The sequence below is a fragment of the Lissotriton vulgaris genome, chromosome 6, assembly GCF_964263255.1.
Source record: "Lissotriton vulgaris chromosome 6, aLisVul1.2, whole genome shotgun sequence".
Lineage (NCBI taxonomy): Eukaryota > Metazoa > Chordata > Amphibia > Caudata > Salamandridae > Lissotriton > Lissotriton vulgaris.
Window position 1 is genome coordinate 1,075,960,266 of NC_141694.1, and position 17,061 is coordinate 1,075,977,326.

The following is a 17,061-nucleotide window of genomic DNA, read 5'->3' on the forward strand; positions in this document are numbered from 1 at the left end:
AAGTTCCATTTAACGATTCCAAAATACAGATTCAGTATTTCAGAATCAGTAAATGGTATGTAGGTAAGTATTCGGTAAAGTTTACCGAATCAGTAATATTCGGTAATTACCGATTCGGTAAATACCAAATCGGTAATTCCCAATCATTCCTATGGGCCTGGAGGCCCATAGGAATGAATGGGAATTACCGAATTGGTAAATACCGATTCGGTAATGGGGGAACACATTCAAGGGTGGCAGGGTGTCACATTGACACCCTGTTGCACCCCTGAATAGTGCATGGTTGCACATGTGGCACAGATACATGCCCTAAGGGCATGTATGTCTGCCACATGGCACTTTTGAAAATGCACAAATTTGCTTTTTCAAAGGTTTTCGATATTTACCACCAACTTTTATTTGGTGGTAAAAACTGAATCCTTAACCATGCAATGCACTCATTTAAGTGCCCCCTACATTTCAGATTCGGTAATTTAAGGAATCAGTAATTTACTGATTCCTTAAATTACCGATTCGGTAAAGCACCGAATCTGAAATGTAGCCACCTATATCTCAATAGCCTAATACCGGTCGGTAACGGCCGAAATTCGGTAATTTCGGCCGTTACCGACCGGTATTGGGCTACCTACATCTGGCCCTAAATCTTTTGGTCTTGATTGTATGGGCATGAGTTCCCAGTAAGCCGTAAGCTATTCCTGGCAATAGGCGGCATCTTTAAGCCAGTCTGCTAACCCTACGTTTGGCTAGCAGTAGAAAAAGCGCAGCCAGTTTGAGCCTATCCAGAGGCACCGCTTGCACAAATCCTAATAGTGCCACTAGGGTAGAGCACTCAAGCCGAAGCCCTAGTATGCCACCCAATCTAGCAAAAATCTCCTCCGAGTATGTGGAGATACTCGGGCATGTCCAGGAGGGGTGGAGGACACCAGCGTCGGGAGCAGAGCACCTGCCCCATCTGGAGTCTCCCCAATCCCATTTTGAGCTTTCCCACAAGGGTATGATATAGTTGGTGAAGAAATTTGAAGTGGGTGAGTCGAAGACGGTAGTTCGGGGCTAATGCACGTGACTGTGAACAGCAGTATTGCCATTGTGCATCTGTCAGTGGAGGCGTAATGTCGGTCTTTCAATGGCACGGTTTGTTGCATGTCAGCATACAGTCTCGTGATAAGTCTATCCGACGAGGGAGATGTAAGAAACATCTCCAGCACGTAAATGTTGGAGGGGCATCAGGGAACTCCGCAAATAGTGTGCAAATGGGTGTGTGCACTTGAAAATATGTAAAGATATCAAGAAAGGTAGTGGCGCTGGCCTGAAGGGCGAGCGGTGCGGGAATAAAGGTGTTGTTGGGGAATAGTGCACCCATGGATGTAAGTTCAAGCTTGCGCAGTCTAGCGCAAGTGCCAGAATCAGATGTAACAGGCAATAGGGTGTGTTCAATGATGGGCATCGAAGGTGCAAACAGGTGTTTTAGTCCCACACCGTGTTGACGCTATCACGCAGGTGCACTGGAGTCTTAAACATGACCATCTGCAAAGGACAGGGCACTACCCAGTCGCACTCAGGGGCTGTGTGCGCCATAAACAGTGTAGGGACCAGCCAATGATGCACAAATTGAGCCTGGGCGCAGTAATAGTAAAGATCTAAGTCCGGAGCTCCAAGTCCTACCTGCTCAAAGGGCAGTGTCAGCGCCTCCCAGGCAATACGTGGTTGAGAACCAGCCCACATGAGTGAAATGATTCATTAGTAAAGTTGCTTGCAGAAGCAGGAGGGGAAGGGAAGCAGGAAATTTAGGAATAGGTATAAAAGCATTGGTAAGATAAGCATTTTAGCAATAGTCAGTAACAGTGGAAGACCAGACCATCCCGAAGCCTCTCGTCAAACCAATTTAGTAATCGTTCGTAGTTATTCTTCCACAGTTTGTCAGTATTTCTGCTGAGCCAAACACCAAGATATTTGACTGCGCCCTCAGTCCAGACCAGAGGGAATTCAAAGTTTGACATCGGTGTGTCATTCGTCAAAGGAAATATAATAGACTTTGCCCAAATGATGACAATTCCAGACCCCCCCGCAATCTAGTGAATTTTGTAAAGAGTGGATCAAAGTTGACATGTGGCCCCGGTACATACAGGGTATCATCGTCCACATACACGGACACCAGCACACAGTGGGAGAAAAAGAACAATCCTCTTTTTGCATGGTGTTGATGCAAACTGGCTGCGAGGAGTTCCATAGCTATTGCAAAGAGGATAGTGGACAGCCCTGTCTGGTGCCCCAAATGACAGTGAAGGAATGAGACACACTCCCATTAATATGCAGCCGGGCCGAGGGCTGGAAGTATGATAATCTGATGGACTTAATGTAGGAAGGACTCAGTCCTAGGTGCTTCAAGACGGCAAACAGATTCGGCCGAACGCCTTAGTGGAGTCTAAAAAAAAACACGACTGCATGCAAAGAGGGATCGATAGAGTGAAGGATGCCAAAGAAGGTGCAAAGATTGTGTGAAGTGGATCTGCTGGGGTTAAAGCCAGCCTGATCCAGCCTTACAAAAGAGATGGAAGCAGTGGGAGCTGCTGCGAGGCTTGCAGCTTAGCTAGTATCTTGTTGTCTGTGTTTATTAAGGAGAGGGGCCTATATGAATCGTAGCGTGTGAGGTCCTTGCCCGGTTTGAGGACAGTGACAATCTAGGCCTCTCTCATGGAAGCTGGGTGCACTTCAGAAGCGAGCGCCTCTGCATATACTTCCAGCAAATGGGGCGAGAGTAATGGGGTAAATTCCTTATAGAATTCCGCCGGAAGGCCATCAAAACCCAGCATCTTGTCTGCCGGCATGGAACGGATCCCCACCAAAATCTCCTCTACCATAAATGGCTCATCCAGGCAGCGCCTTTGGCCCTCCTCCAGCCACAGAAGCTGGATCGAGTCGGAAGTAGTCTCGAAGGTCCAACAGGGGGCCATCCTTTTGCGAGCTGTACAATAAGGAAAAGAAAGATGTCATCAGTGACTAGACATTCTTGGTGCCTGCATGCATGCGTGCTTCCTCGTCATGCAGTTCAGTGCTGTAGTCACTCACCCATGGTTTCTGCATTTACAGTGTTCGAGACCTACTTGGTCTTTTACCCTCCCCATAGGGGCGCACACTCGACTCGCATCCCATGTAGTGTATCTCTCACTGAGCGGCCTCCTCATATTCTGCTAATTTTACCCATACGGCTGCAAGGGTTTTCAGGTTTCTCTCAGAGAAAAAATTGACCTCTAGGTCTCAGATTTCCCATTCAAGTCGTGATAGATCGCTCCGCAGAGCGCAAATCACGCCCACCTGTTTGGCTATGCATGCCCCACGGATGACTGCCTTGAATGCCTCCCAGAGGGTGGCCCTTGTAATGTCCCCCTTATTGTTTTGTTCCGTATGCCGTGACAGCTTCCCTAATATCCTCTTGAAACACTTGGTCCCAAAGCGTGCCCAGCGGCAGTCGGCACGTGAAGGCCCTGGACGAAACACCCAGCAGCTTCAGTTCTAAAAGTATCGGGGCATGATTTGAAAGTGTGCGTGAAAGGTGAGATGACTGTGCAGACCATGCCACCACATCGTGCAACACCAACCAGTAGTCTAAACGTGACCAGGTAGAGTGTGCAGTATTTATGCATGTTACTTCCCTCAGTGCTGTGTTTCTGGAGCACCAAATGTCATGTAAATTAAAGTCCATCATGAAGAGGCCCTCTGGTGCGGTTGTCTGGTAGCACTGTCCCTATCCATCCCGGGTTCTAGTATAACATTAAAGTCACCCCCACAAGGTTTCACCCCACCCATGTGTCTCAGCCTGCCTCCAGATATCTGCAAAGAATTGGGGGTCGTCCGTTTCGGTCGATAGGCCGCTATTATTCTAATAGGGTGTCCCATGATGTCACTCCTAATAATCACATATCTGCCCTGCATGTCGATCTTAACCCTGCGCGTCCACCACTCCAACCCCTTTCTGAAAACTATTGCAACCCCCCGGCTGTAGTTGGAGTACAAAGAGGCATGTTTCTTGCCCAGACAGCTGGACCTAAGCCTGTATGCAGAGCTCTCAGTGAGATGCAGTTTCTGCATCAGGCATATATCCATTGAGTGTCGCTAGATGCGAGTAAAAACTTGATGGGCTTTTCGGTGGTCATTGAGACCCCAAATGTTCATGTGAGAAATGTAACACAAGGCATCAGTATGTGGTAATGTGCTATGGTGCTAGTCACCTGTTACTCCCCGCACATAGGAAGCGTTCCAGAATAATTTATCTGTGTTCATCAATGCTGAAACATTCAATAACCCCCTTCCTCCCCCACATGCAACAACCATCCCACTTGGTCATCCTACCAACCCCCAACCCACCAAGAACCTGATTATGAAAACCTAGCCCAAGGGCTCTCATCCACTGGATCAGAGCCAATCCAGGCAAACACCCCCTGCCAGGATGGCAGGGTGGCCGAGATCAACATTATCAGACTGACTGTTAAAAACTGTGTCATTCTACATAGGCTCCAAGTCTATTCAGCGTGAACATTCATCTCTGGGGGTAGCATAACGAGCGGTGAACATAAAAACACTGTGGTCAGCTATAGTAATATAGCATCTCTGCTATCAACACATGAGCTCAAAGCATGCAAGTAAGTACATCTATTACAGCAAGTTATATGGAATCAGTCGTTGTCGTTCAGTGTATGGTCAGGCCGCTTTGCTGGGGGAGACTTACAGGAGCCCTTGTGTGCTGCAATTTGTTTGGCAAATTTTTGCTTTAGCATCATTAAAGAATTGCTGTTTGCCCTTCCAATTCACCTTCAGGCTAGCTGGGTAAATCAATGTGAAGGGGACCTCAGCCTTTTGCAACATCTTCCTGGCTGGTGTGAACTTGCGCCAGGCCGCCTCCACAGAAACAGTAAAATCGAGATAGAAAGAAATGGCATTGCCCTGCTACTGAATCATGCCACTCTCTCGAGCCATGCGCAGCATTACATCCCGGTTCCGGTAGTTCAGAAGACGTGCCACAATTGGCTTAGTAGGAGCACCGGGGTGAGGGGCCTGGGCTCTAGCAACCTATGTGCATGCTTCATCACAAACATGGCTGATAGTCCATCCCCAAGGAGGTCACGAAGCATGTTCCCAATAAAGTCCTCCATTTTTGTAACATTAGTTGACTCTGGGATGCTGGTGATCCGAAGATTATTGTGGCGGGAGCACTCTTCGAGGTCCTCATTCTTGACTATGATAACATCCAGAACCTTGTCCATTAGTGCTACTTGTGTGTTCATGAAAGTGATGGCAGTGGTCCCTGCCCGCGTGTGGAGGTCAGGGATACCAGTATTCCTGTACCTCAATGACTGGCTGTAGAAGGTGGGCTGAGCACAGTCAGTCGTTGACCGGCTCCTGATGACAGCAGACCTCTTCACATCATTTAGGTTCACAATCAACACACCGTAGTGCCATGTTGACTCTTTTACTGAGAAACAATAGTTCATAGGAATTATTCCTAAGCAGAAGAGGAAAAGCCCAATCAGTTCTTGTCTATACATATACATATAATGCACCCATTAGATGTTCCAAGAAAAAATGTTCATTGTGGACATCATCAGGCGCAGTAGTAAAGTGCCAGAAAAGTGCTTGTGTGGAAGGAAAGCTTGATAAAAGAATAAATCAATTCAAATATGAAGAATAAGGTACATTTCCTTATGACAGAAACCTGACCCGCACAGCTTAATCAAAAAATGTGTTATTCACACTAACAACAACAAAAAGCAAAGGACGGGAAGGAATGGGAGGATGGATTCAGGTTTCACAAAGTTACGGGGGAAGGGCAGATGTCGACGTTTCGACCCTGACGCATTGGTGGGTGGGTTAACACCTCAGCTACGGGTCTTCATCAGGAAGACCCAGGAGGCCCCTGCATCTAAACCGATTTTGAGTGTTTTTCAAATACTACACTCACACAGTGAGTCTTTTGTGTCTGGATCTTTTGAGTGAGGTATTTTGTACATTTACCCCCTGTGTTTCTGTACATACGACTTATAATACTTTATTGTTTTATATTATAGCTTTTGGAATTTGTTTCTATAGAAGGATACACCTCTCCATTGATAGACTTGAGGTCATGTGGTGTATATATACAATCTGATTGTGCAGTACATCATTAAGTGGTGAGTGCCCAATCCCCCCCTTTTTCACTCTGTACTATGAATGAGCATTGTAACAGAGTTGTCTAGTGCCAATTTATGGAGTTTGGTGCTTAGCCCATTGTTTCTTTGTCTATCTCTAGGTGGCTCACCTATGTGAAGTGCTGCCTTTCTATTTTCGTAGGTAATGTACCCTACCCATTGTTGGGTTTTTGAAAGTTTTTAATTTGAATGGAACTTTTTGATCTGACGATTTATTCGTTTTTATCCCAGGTTCCCTTGCCTGTCCCCACCCTGTCCTGATGAAGACCCGTAGCTGAGGTGTTAACCCACCCACCAATGCGCCAGGGTCGAAACGTCGACATCTGCCCTTCCCCCGTAACTTTGTGAAACCTGAATCCATCCTCCCATTCCTTCCCGTCCTTTGCTTTTTGTTGTTATTAGTGTGAATAACAAATTGTTTTGATTAAGCTGTGCAGGTCAGGTTTCTGTCATAAGGAAATGTACCTTATTCTTCATATTTGAATTGCTTTATTCTTTTATCAAGCTTTCCTTCCACACGAGCACTTTTCTGGCACTTTACTACTGCGCCTGGCAGTGTTTTCTCTTCTGTATAAAGTATTTTTATGAAATCGTAAATATTTAAATAAATGATGATGTCCACAATGAACATTTTGTCTTGGAACATCTAATGGATGCATTATATGTATATGTATAGACAAGAACTGATTGGGCTTTTCCTCTTCTGCTTAGGATTAATTCCTATGAACTATTGTTTCTCAAAGAAGTAATTTGTTTGAAATATGAAATATAGGTCTAGGACCATTTTCTCATATTTATTGCTTGATACCCAGGTCCTATGACTATTTTGGGTTATACCCCATTTCTCTAATGGACTCTTTTACTGAGGCTTCCAGTCATTGGGTCAGTCCTGGACATGCTGCATTTCAGAGCTTTCCCTCCTTCGCAATGAGCCCAGGACATTTGAGTTATAATCCCAATGTTTCAGTCTTGGTCCTTGGTCACAGTGGGAACGGCTCTGAGGCTTCTTAGCCTCCTGCAGCCTCCTTGTTGATTAGTATTACAGCAAACAAATGATGGACGGAATGCTGGCAATGCAAACATTCTCCTCAAGTCAAAAGATCTGGGTTAAATCCATTGTTCTTTTGCCCACTGCGCCACCCCAGTTTGGACCCAGCCATATGCAAATCAGTCTTGACCCTATGCCTCATAGGAACAATCCAGACCGAACAACCAGGCCAGGTCCCTCTCGGCCCTCTATGCAGGCGGTTGCCTCGTCGGAGGACAAGTCGGCACCTTTTCGGTGCTGTTCTTGAGCCGCCCCGGCTCCGACCCCGCCCCCTTCTCCTAGGACGCAAGTGGTGGTGGAGGTTGACTCAGCACCTCCAATGTCTGCTCCGGCGCCGATCAACATTGCACCGGTGCCTTTGGCGGACTCCATGGTGCCGTGCAGGCGTCAGGTCATCGAATCGTCTCCAGAGGTCGCCTCCTCTCAGGATGTTTGTCTTCTCCTTGTCTCCTCTTCTCCGGAGACGGGACGCCGCGTCGTTGCTTGTTCCCCAGCGTCTTCCAGGGAAGGCTCTTCGCCGTCTTAGCGGCCACAACCCCTCTCTTCCGCAACTCGTTGTTGGTTGCTCCGCAGGCTTCTCCACCTTCCCTGGAGGCCCTTCAGGCCCTCCACTCGTCCGTGGATCCTCCACCATTTAGGGGTTGACCGTTGCTTCCTCCAGCTGGACTCGGGGATGGACGGCTTAGTTTACAGCCGTCGTCCACGGAGCAATTGCTCTCTCGCCTGTGTCACCCTATGGAGGCGAGTGTAGCCTTTGTCTGGGCATTTCCACGGCCGCTGGCATTTTGCAAATGGGTGACCCTGTCACCCCATTCCCTACGGACCATTTGTTGGAAGTTCTCCACCAGGGCTCTGTTAGAAGTGAGCTGATGCTTCCATTTGAAGCTTCGCTCCACAACTCTCTTATAGGGGCCTGGGGACACCCTGCCACAGGAGACTCAGTGCCACAGCCGTTCCTCCACAACCACCGTCCTCCTCTGCACGATCCAGTCTGCCTTTATTTCCACCCTTCTACCCAGGGCCCTCTTCTGTAGACTGCTTTTCCTTCCTTGCCTTCAGTGTTCCCTCCGTCACGGGAGGCCCAGGGGTTGGATTAATGGGGTGTAACATATTCGCTTCCTCTAGTTCCGCTTTGTGAGCTCTCAACACACTCTGTGTGTTGGCCAGGCCTACCTCTAGCCTGTGGGACTCCATGCAGTCCCTTCTATCTCGCGCCTTCCACGAATGTGTCCGCGCTGATCTGTGGCACCATGTGTTGGATGGCCGGGAGTTGGCCGCGTTTATTCTCCGTTCGGCTTTAGATGTTTCTGATACTCTCGGCCGCGCTATAGCAAGTTCTGTGACTCTCCGCCGCCATGCTTGGTTGCAGGATGACGTTTTTCTAGAGAATATTAGTCTGGTTGACCCTGCTTTTGATGGGGTTCTTTTGTTTAACAACCACGCGGACTCGGCCATTCAACAGCTTCTTGCGGGGTTCCATCTTCCTCCCCCTCCGTAGGCTTTAGCTAGTCGGTCCTCAGGTGCTTTATGGGAGGCATTTATCCCGCCTTTTTCTTTGGGTCTCGTGTTTTGGTTGGCACGTCTGTGTTCTGTGTAGTTTGAAGTGCCTTCGGGGTCCTTAAGTTGGCCCCTCTGTACTGTTGGCTGCTGGTACAGCCCTTTGGCTTTTGTGATGTGGTTATCTGAAAGAAACATGTTAGTATTAGATTCCTTACCTTAGAATATCCCCAGGCGTCAGTCTGGATCCGGAAACTTTTGCGTAGCAGTACCCCTGCGCGTCGGTAGGCGTCGTCTGCAGGTGTCCCCTGGAGCTCCGCGTCAGTCGTTGGCGTCGTGCGCCGTGATGACGTCGCTGGAGTATATAGACGACGCCGCCTCCGCGCGCTGACGTCAGTTCTTCTTTTTTCCGCGCCAGTTAGCGCAGATCCGAGAAGTGCAGTACTCCGGTCTTTTGACCAAGTTTTTTGATCTTTGATCTTTTTTTACTCTTACGGTGCCGGTAGGATGCCCGGTTTTAAGAACTGTGACGACTGTGACCGGACGATGTCGGTCACGGATCATCACCGACTCTGTCTCCGGTGCCTGGGCCCCGACCACGACGTGGACGCCTGCGTCGATTGCCGGGCCTTGACGAATAAAGCTAGGCGGGAGCGGTCCCGCAAGCTGCTCGAGCTCCGGGTGTCGGCCCCGCGTCGAGAGTGGCCCCGGTCCGGCCGGAGGTCAAGGGAGCGATCTAGGGAGCGGTCGCGGAGCCGTCACGAGCGCTCCGGGAGTCGTCACCATTCATCTGGTTCCTCAGGTAGGAAGCACAAGAAGTCGGGGCGTCGTCATCGTACCCCCGACTCCCCCCGACGCTCGCGCGATGCGGCCGGGGGGTTCGGGTGGCCCCACCCCGCGGCTCCGCGTGAGTCGCCGACGCGGCCTGCTCCATACCCTGCGGTCCCTGGGCAGGGCGCGTCGCCCGAGGAGATAGAGGCGTTCCTCATGGCCATGAGGGCTCTTTCTCCTCCGGTGGGTTCTGCGGCGCCTTCGGGCCCTGTGAACCCGTCCGGGGGCCCTAGCGGTTCGGGTGCCCCTGCCTCGACGCCGTCGGGTGCTCCGGCCCCGGCGCCGCCGACGGCTCCGGTCCCGGCGCCGCAGGGGCCCTCAGGGTCGACGCCGGCTGGTCAACCGGCCTCTCCGGCGCCGATTCCATCGGGGCAACCCCTGGCGCCGGCGCCGGCTCCGGGCGGCGCCGTCCCCATTCCCTCTCCGAATCCGGACGCGGAGTCGGACCGGCGTCGTCCGACGCCGATGGGGCCTGTGAACCCCGAGGAGCCGGTCTACATTGTTGATTCCGAATATGGTGAAGATGTAGAATACGGAGAGGAGTGGGAGGGGTCTGAGGACCCTCTGACACGCGAGTGTCAGTACGACGTGGACTGGACGGGTGACTTGGGTGACGCCAGTGGTCTGGATGACTCCCCCAACCCTGGCTTTGTCTCGCCTCCTACCGTGGCTACGGAGGAGGGGGCTGCTTATTCAGTGGTGTTGATGAGGGCTGCCAAGGCCTTAAACCTTGTGCTCCCCGTCGCGGCCGTGAGGACTAACATCCTCACTGAGGTCCTCAAACCGCAGTCATGCCCACAGGAGCCACTGCTGCCGTTCAACGAGGCCTTAACTGACGTTCTTTTGGGCACGTGGTCCAGGCCCGCTTCAGGTTCGCCTGTTGATAGGAACGTGGCCAGACGCCACCGTCCGTGTTCGGACGACCCCAAGTTTCTGTCCACCCATCCCACCCCTGAGAGTCTGGTGATCCAGGCCTCCACTTCCCAGACCGCATTCCCGTCGGCCCCGCCCGACAGGGAATCAAAGAGGTACGACCAGTATGGCAAAAAGGTCTTCTCGTCCCTGAGTCTGGGACTGCGGTCTTGCAACACCGCGTGCCTCTTGGGCCGCTACACCCACTCTCTGTGGGATACGGTCGCGGACCTGCTGCCTGAATGCCCGCCGGAGGTACGGGCTAAGCTCGGCAAGGCTATGATTGAAGGCCGGGACGCAGCAAGATACTCCATCAGGTGTGGTCTTGATACGACCGACTCGCTGGGCAGAGCGATGTCCACGACAGTGGCGATTCGTCGCCACGCCTGGCTGAGATCCGCCAACTTCTCGGCAGATGTCCAGAATGCCTTAATGGACATGCCGTTTGATGGCAGTCGCCTGTTTGGCGACAAAGCGGACCACGCACTGGAGCGCTTCAAGGACTCCAGGGTCACGGCCAAGTCCTTGGGTCTCTCGACCCAGCGCCAGCAAACGGGTTCGTTTCGCTCCTTTCGTGGCCAAGGAAGGGGCGGTCCCACACGTGCTGCCAGCCACGCGCCGCAACAGACTTATCAACGCGGTGGCGGCCGTGGAAACCGCCGTGGTGGTGGTCGGGGACAGCGGCGAGGTCAGACCACACCTCCCCCGCAGCATCTGCCACTAAATCCTCCTAGTCCGTGCTTTCAGGCCCATGTGACGCCGGTGGGGGGCAGGGTTCGATATCACCTCTCCCACTGGCGCACAATAACATCGGACAGGTGGGTGCTGCAGCTCGTCCGAAGGGGCTACTCCCTCCCCTTCGAGACAACTCCTCCAGCCATGCCACCGCAGAACCACCGTGTGTCGGGGGACCACTTGGCACTTCTGAGGGAGGAAGTTACGGCCCTCTTGGCCAAGGGGGCCATTGAGTGCGTTCCTGGGCCAGAAGTAGGACGTGGTTGCTATTCCCACTACTTTCTGGTACCCAAGAAGGACAAAGGGGGCCTACGTCCTATCTTGGATCTAAGGAACGTCAACGGCTTCCTCCGGAAGGAGAAGTTCAAGATGTTGACTTTAGCTCAGGTCTTGGCTGCTCTAGACCCGCAAGACTGGATGGTAGCGTTGGACTTGCAGGATGCGTATTTTCACATCCCCGTCCTGCCGGCCCACCGGCGTTACCTGCGGTTCACGGTAGGCCACGAGCACTTTCAGTTTATCGTGCTCCCCTTCGGCCTTACCAGCGCCCCACGGGTGTTCACCAAGGTGATGGCGGTGGTCGCAGCTCATCTGCGCAGATTGGGGGTTTCAGTCTTCCCCTATCTAGACGACTGGTTGTTGAAGGCGGGCTCGCCCCAGACAGTCGTCCACCACCTTCAGATGACGGCAGACCTCCTGCACGAGCTGGGGTTCTCCATCAATGTGCCGAAATCACACCTGTGTCCCTCTCAGAAGCTCCTTTTCATCTGAGCGGTTCTCGACTCGGCGCAGTTTCGGGTCTATCCTCCGGAACGGCGAGTCCAGTATATACAGGCTCTGATTCCCATCTTTCAGCCGTTATCCCGGGTTTCGGTCAGGTTGACGCTGCGGCTGCTGGGGCTGATGGCTTCCTGCATCCTTCTGGTGCATCACGCCCGGTGGCGGATGCGGGCTCTGCAGTGGGACCTGAAGTTTCAGTGGGCCCAGCATCAGGGCAATCTGTCCGACCATGTCTTGATCTCGGAGGGCACTGCAAGACAACTGCAGTGGTGGCTTACGGACCGCGATTGGGTCAGAGGCAGATCCCTCTCCCTTCCCCAACCGGAGCACGTTGTTGTGGCGGACGCGTCCCTCCAGGGCTGGGGAGGCCACCTGGGGGAGGCAGAGATCAGAGGCATCTGGTCTCCGGCGGAGTCCCGGCTCCATATAAACTTGTTGGAGCTCCGGGCGATTCGTTTGGCACTGAAAGCATTCCTCCCCTTTGTCACCGGGAGTGTAGTGCAGGTGTTCACGGACAACACCACCGCCATGTGGTACTGCAACAAGCAGGGCGGGGTGGGGTCGTGGACCCTTTGCCAGGAGGCTCTGCGCCTCTGGCAATGGCTGGAACGTCAGGGCGTGACTCTGACGGTTCAACACCTGGCAGGTTCTCTGAACGCCAGGGCGGACGAACTCAGCCGTCGGTGCTCGATGGATCACGAATGGCGTCTGAACTCGGACGTGGCGCAAGGCCTCTTTCGGCAATGGGGAGAACCTTGGTTAGATCTATTCGCCACAGAAGAGAACGCGCAATGTCATCAGTTCTGCGCGTTGGAGTTTCCAAGACGGCACTCGCACGGCGACGCCTTTCGGCGCGAGTGGAGTTGCGGTCGGTTATACGCCTTTCCGCCTATACCACTTCTGCCCAGAGTGCTGAAGAAGATCAGGCGCGACCGGGCCCAAGTCATCCTTGTGGCTCCGGACTGGGCTCGAAGGTACTGGTATCCCGAGCTACTCAGCATGTCAGTCGGTCCCCCGATCCGCCTGCCCCTTCAGGAGGACCTTCTGTCGCAGCAGCAGGGGACGGTCCTCCACCCGAACCTGTCCAGCCTCCACCTCCATGCGTGGAGATTGAGCGGCGGCAGTTGAGGCCATTTGACTTGCCTCCTGAAGTCTGTGATGTGATTCTGGCAGCCAGGCGTTCCGCCACGAAATCGGTATACGCCTGTCGGTGGAACAAGTTTGTGGCATGGTGCACAGCAAAGGCTGTGGATCCTCTCTCTGCCCCTCTTTCTGAGGTTCTTCCTTCTTTCTCTTGCCCAGCAGGGCTCTGCTCTGGGCACTATCAAGGGCTACCTTTCTGCTCTTTCGGCCTTTCTGAGGCTGCCTGATCAACCTTCTTTGTTCAAGTCCCCCATTGTAACAAGATTCTTGAAGGGCATCACACACATGTATCCACCAGTTCCGTTTGTGATGCCTCAGTGGGACTTGAACCTGGTTCTAACCTTCGTGATGTATGCTCCCTTTGAGCCACTTCATTCCTGTCCTCTCCGTCTCCTGACTTTAAAGACGGCCTTCCTGGTTGCCATCACCTCTGCCAGGAGGGTGAGTGAGCTCCAGGCTCTTTCTGTCAAACCTCCTTTCATGTCCATTCATCCAGATAAGGTGGTTCTGAGAACTAGACCTTCTTTCCTGCCCAAAGTTGTCTCTGCTTTTCACATCGGGCAGTCCATCACCCTCCCTTCCTTCTTCCCGCCTCCGCATCCTTCAAAGGATAAAGAACGGCTCCATCGTCTGGACCCAAAACGTGCGCTTTCATTTTATATGGATCGCACACGCCAGTTCCGGGTGGATGACCAACTGTTTGTTGGCTACGTGGGTGCGAAGAAGGGACGGGCGGTACATAAACGGACCATCTCTCGGTGGGTCGTTCTGTGCATCAAAGCGTGCAACTCTTTGGCTCGGAAGGAGCCTCCTGTTGGGCTGAGGGCCCATTCCACTCGGGCCACGGCGGCTAATACTGCCCTGGGTCGGGGAGTCCCCTTGCAGGACATTTGCCAGGCGGCTACGTGGGCCTCGCTGCACACATTTGCGAGGCACTACTGCCTGGACAGTCAAGTCCGGAGGGATGGCTTCTTTGGCCGTTCTGTCCTCCAGGACTTTCTGGTGTAGGATTGTATTGGTTCGCAGACCCACCACCGGGGTTGGTATTGCTGGGGTATCTATTCTAAGGTAAGAAATCTAATACTAACCTGTTTCTTTCAGATGAACAAGTTACTTACCTTCGGTAACAATATATCTGTAAGAAACAGTAGTTAGTATTAGATTCCTTACCGCCCCACCCATCCTCCCCGTTCTGCGAACTGATACCTAGGGTTAAGGACATCCCTTTCAGGGCCCTAGTTTCAAATGGCACCAGTGTTGGTTCTCACATGGCTCTGCGTGTTCTGGCGCGGAAAAGCTGTGTGCAAAGAACTGACGTCAGCGCGCGGAGGAAGCGTCTATATACTCCAGCGACGTCATCACGGCGCACGACGCCCACGACGGACGCGGAGCCGCAGGGGACTCCTGCAGACGACGCCTACCGACGCGCAGGGGTACTGCTACGCAAAAGTTTCCGGATCCAGACTGACGCCTGGGGATATTCTAAGGTAAGGAATCTAATACTAACTACTGTTTCTTACAGATATATCTTTACCGAAGGTAAGTAACTTGTTCTTTTGGCTGTTGGTAAAGCTGTATAGGTCCTCAGGTTGGGCCATCTGTGTATTTTTTGTCTGCTTGGTAAGCCATCTGTGGTACTACCTGCTCGTCCTTTATGTTCTTGTCCTCTGCTGCGGGATTTTTTCCCTTAGAGGTGTTCCCATGTTTTGTTGGGACGTGTCATACCCTAAGTGGGGTACTTGTAGCTATTGTGTAGCTCTGTCCTAAACTGGGAGGGTGTGGACACCTTTTTCGGGTTTCTCACCTTTCCTGGTGTCACTCTATATCGCTGGTGCAGTGTCTTTTTTTGCCTTAGCGCAGCTTGCGCTGCTCCAGGTTCTGTCCTCTCCGTATCAGCTACATCGTTAGACCGGCTTTGGCATGCCGTCTACGGTGTTGTGTCGTGGTGTTTCCCCTTTCTTGTCCAGCGGTTCGGCCTGGTCCTCTGTCCTGTGTTCCAGGGGGTCTAGGGTTCTCCTAGTATTCTCCTGTGTTCTGGTTGACGGCTTAGGTCCGTCCAACGTATTTCTCCTCTTTCTCTTCTGGCTGGTCCCACTTCTTTTCGTGGGTCGGCGTATGTCTCTGGAAAGGTCCTTCTCTGGGGGCTGTTCTGGAGTTCCCTGGCCTCTGCCTTCGTCTTGCACTTGGCTTGTTCTAGGCGCACTGCTTTATTGTAGTTGCCAGCTGCCGGTTGCGCACGCCTGGTCATTATGGTCCGCCACCGTGGGCCTTGGCGTGTACCCTTGTGCTCCTGCCTCTTGTTCTGCTGGAGTTTTGCGCGACTGTGTCTTTCTTCTCACGACTGCGCTTTTTGGCAGTGGGGCCGTTCCTGCCTTGTCTGCTGCCTCGGGACTGATGCCTTTTCAGCTGTCCCCTTCGCTGTGTGTGTGTTCTCCTGCGGCGGGCACTACCTCCGTTTCCACCTCTTCTCCTTGGAGTTTGGGGTGGTTCTTTTTTATCTTGGTACTCCTCAGGCGCTGTCTGTCCCTCCGGGGTTTTCTGGCAGATATCTCTTGTACCTTGGATAGACTTGGGGGTATCCTGGCCTTCCCTTTTCCTTCTTCTTGTTTCCTTCTGCTTGGTGGGGCTGGACCGCCCCTCCTGCCCCCATGACACATCCCCTGTTTGGGCCCTGTGTTTCTTCCTAGGGGAGGGGGGTTCTCTCGTAGGCTCTCTTCCCCTCTAGCTATGGCTAGGGTATCTATTATACATAAAGGAATCTGCGGCTAGTAGTCTTTATCAGATGTACAAGTTACTTACCTTCGGTAATGATGCATCTGGTAGAGACGATTCTAGATGCAGATTTCTTCGCGACCCGCCCTTCCTCCCGATTCTGCGAGGACCTTCAGCTTGGTTTTCTGCACTCGCCTCCCTCCGGGTGGCTTGTCTTCTGCGAGTGTCCTCTTCACTTCCTCTCTGGCGGGATGCTTCGTTCTGTTTAATTGTTCCGCCCCTTCCTTGCTGGTACCTGGACGGTTGGTTCATGTGTACTTCTGCACCCCCACACCCTGGTTTTTTCCAGTGCAGGGGCCTACTTTTACTCTTCTCACTTTTTAATTGCTTGTGGTTTCTGACTCCTCTGCAGTCCTCTGAGTTGGGGTCTTTTGGCTGTACCTCATCCTTTAGCTCCTTCCAGGGGATACAACCCTTCTTGATGGTGTTGTCTTGGGGTAATTTTCCGTTACTCATCTGTTCCGGACTTGTTGCCCTTCACTGTTGTGGATTGTGATTGCAGACTTTCTTTTGTCTGCTATGATGTTTTTCACCTGTTTTTCTGCCTCCAGGGAGGATGTCTCCTTAGCTTGCAAGGTTGCACCTCAGAGCGGTGTTCTGCTCTTTCCCTGCTATGGCTTTCAGTACCACAGTGCCTGGCACTTTTCCAATTGGTGCTGTTCCTCAGCTTTCGTTTCCTCCCTTTTCTATTTTCACTGCTTTTTCACACACTGTTCCCATACACTCACAGTTTTGTTTGTGATGGCTCTGCGTTCTGGCGCGGAAAAGTTCTCAGAAGAAAACTGACGTCCGTGCGCTGGGGTGGGGCTTATGTGACCTCGCTGACATCATGTCCATGGACGGCGTCAGGGCGGAGTCACGTGGTGCCGCCCCCGGCGCGCAGATATGCTGTGGCTAAAATTTTCATGATCCAGTCTCACGCCTGGGGATAATTCTACGTTAAGGAATTTGCGGCTAGAATCGTCTTTACCAGATACATCGTTACCGAAGGTAAGTAACTTGTACATATAGTCTGGATTAGAAAGAACTGACTTCTTGGTTTGAGCAATGGGCATGAGTGTTGTGCTTTCATGCCTTTCTTGGATGAGGTCTGCATGGTTATCTGATACAGACATCTAGCCTCAGATTCCTTAACTTTTGAATTCTCCGCAGGCACCAGTCTGG

The 17,061-nt window shown here is 52.2% G+C and overlaps 1 protein-coding gene across 2 annotated transcripts in view; it reads left to right on the top strand.

The window, feature by feature from the left end:
• TTC13 (tetratricopeptide repeat domain 13) overlaps positions 1 to 17,061 on the top strand; it is a 1,386,998-nt gene that overhangs the window by 1,184,685 nt on the left and 185,252 nt on the right. The gene's annotated exons all lie outside the window — the stretch shown is intronic.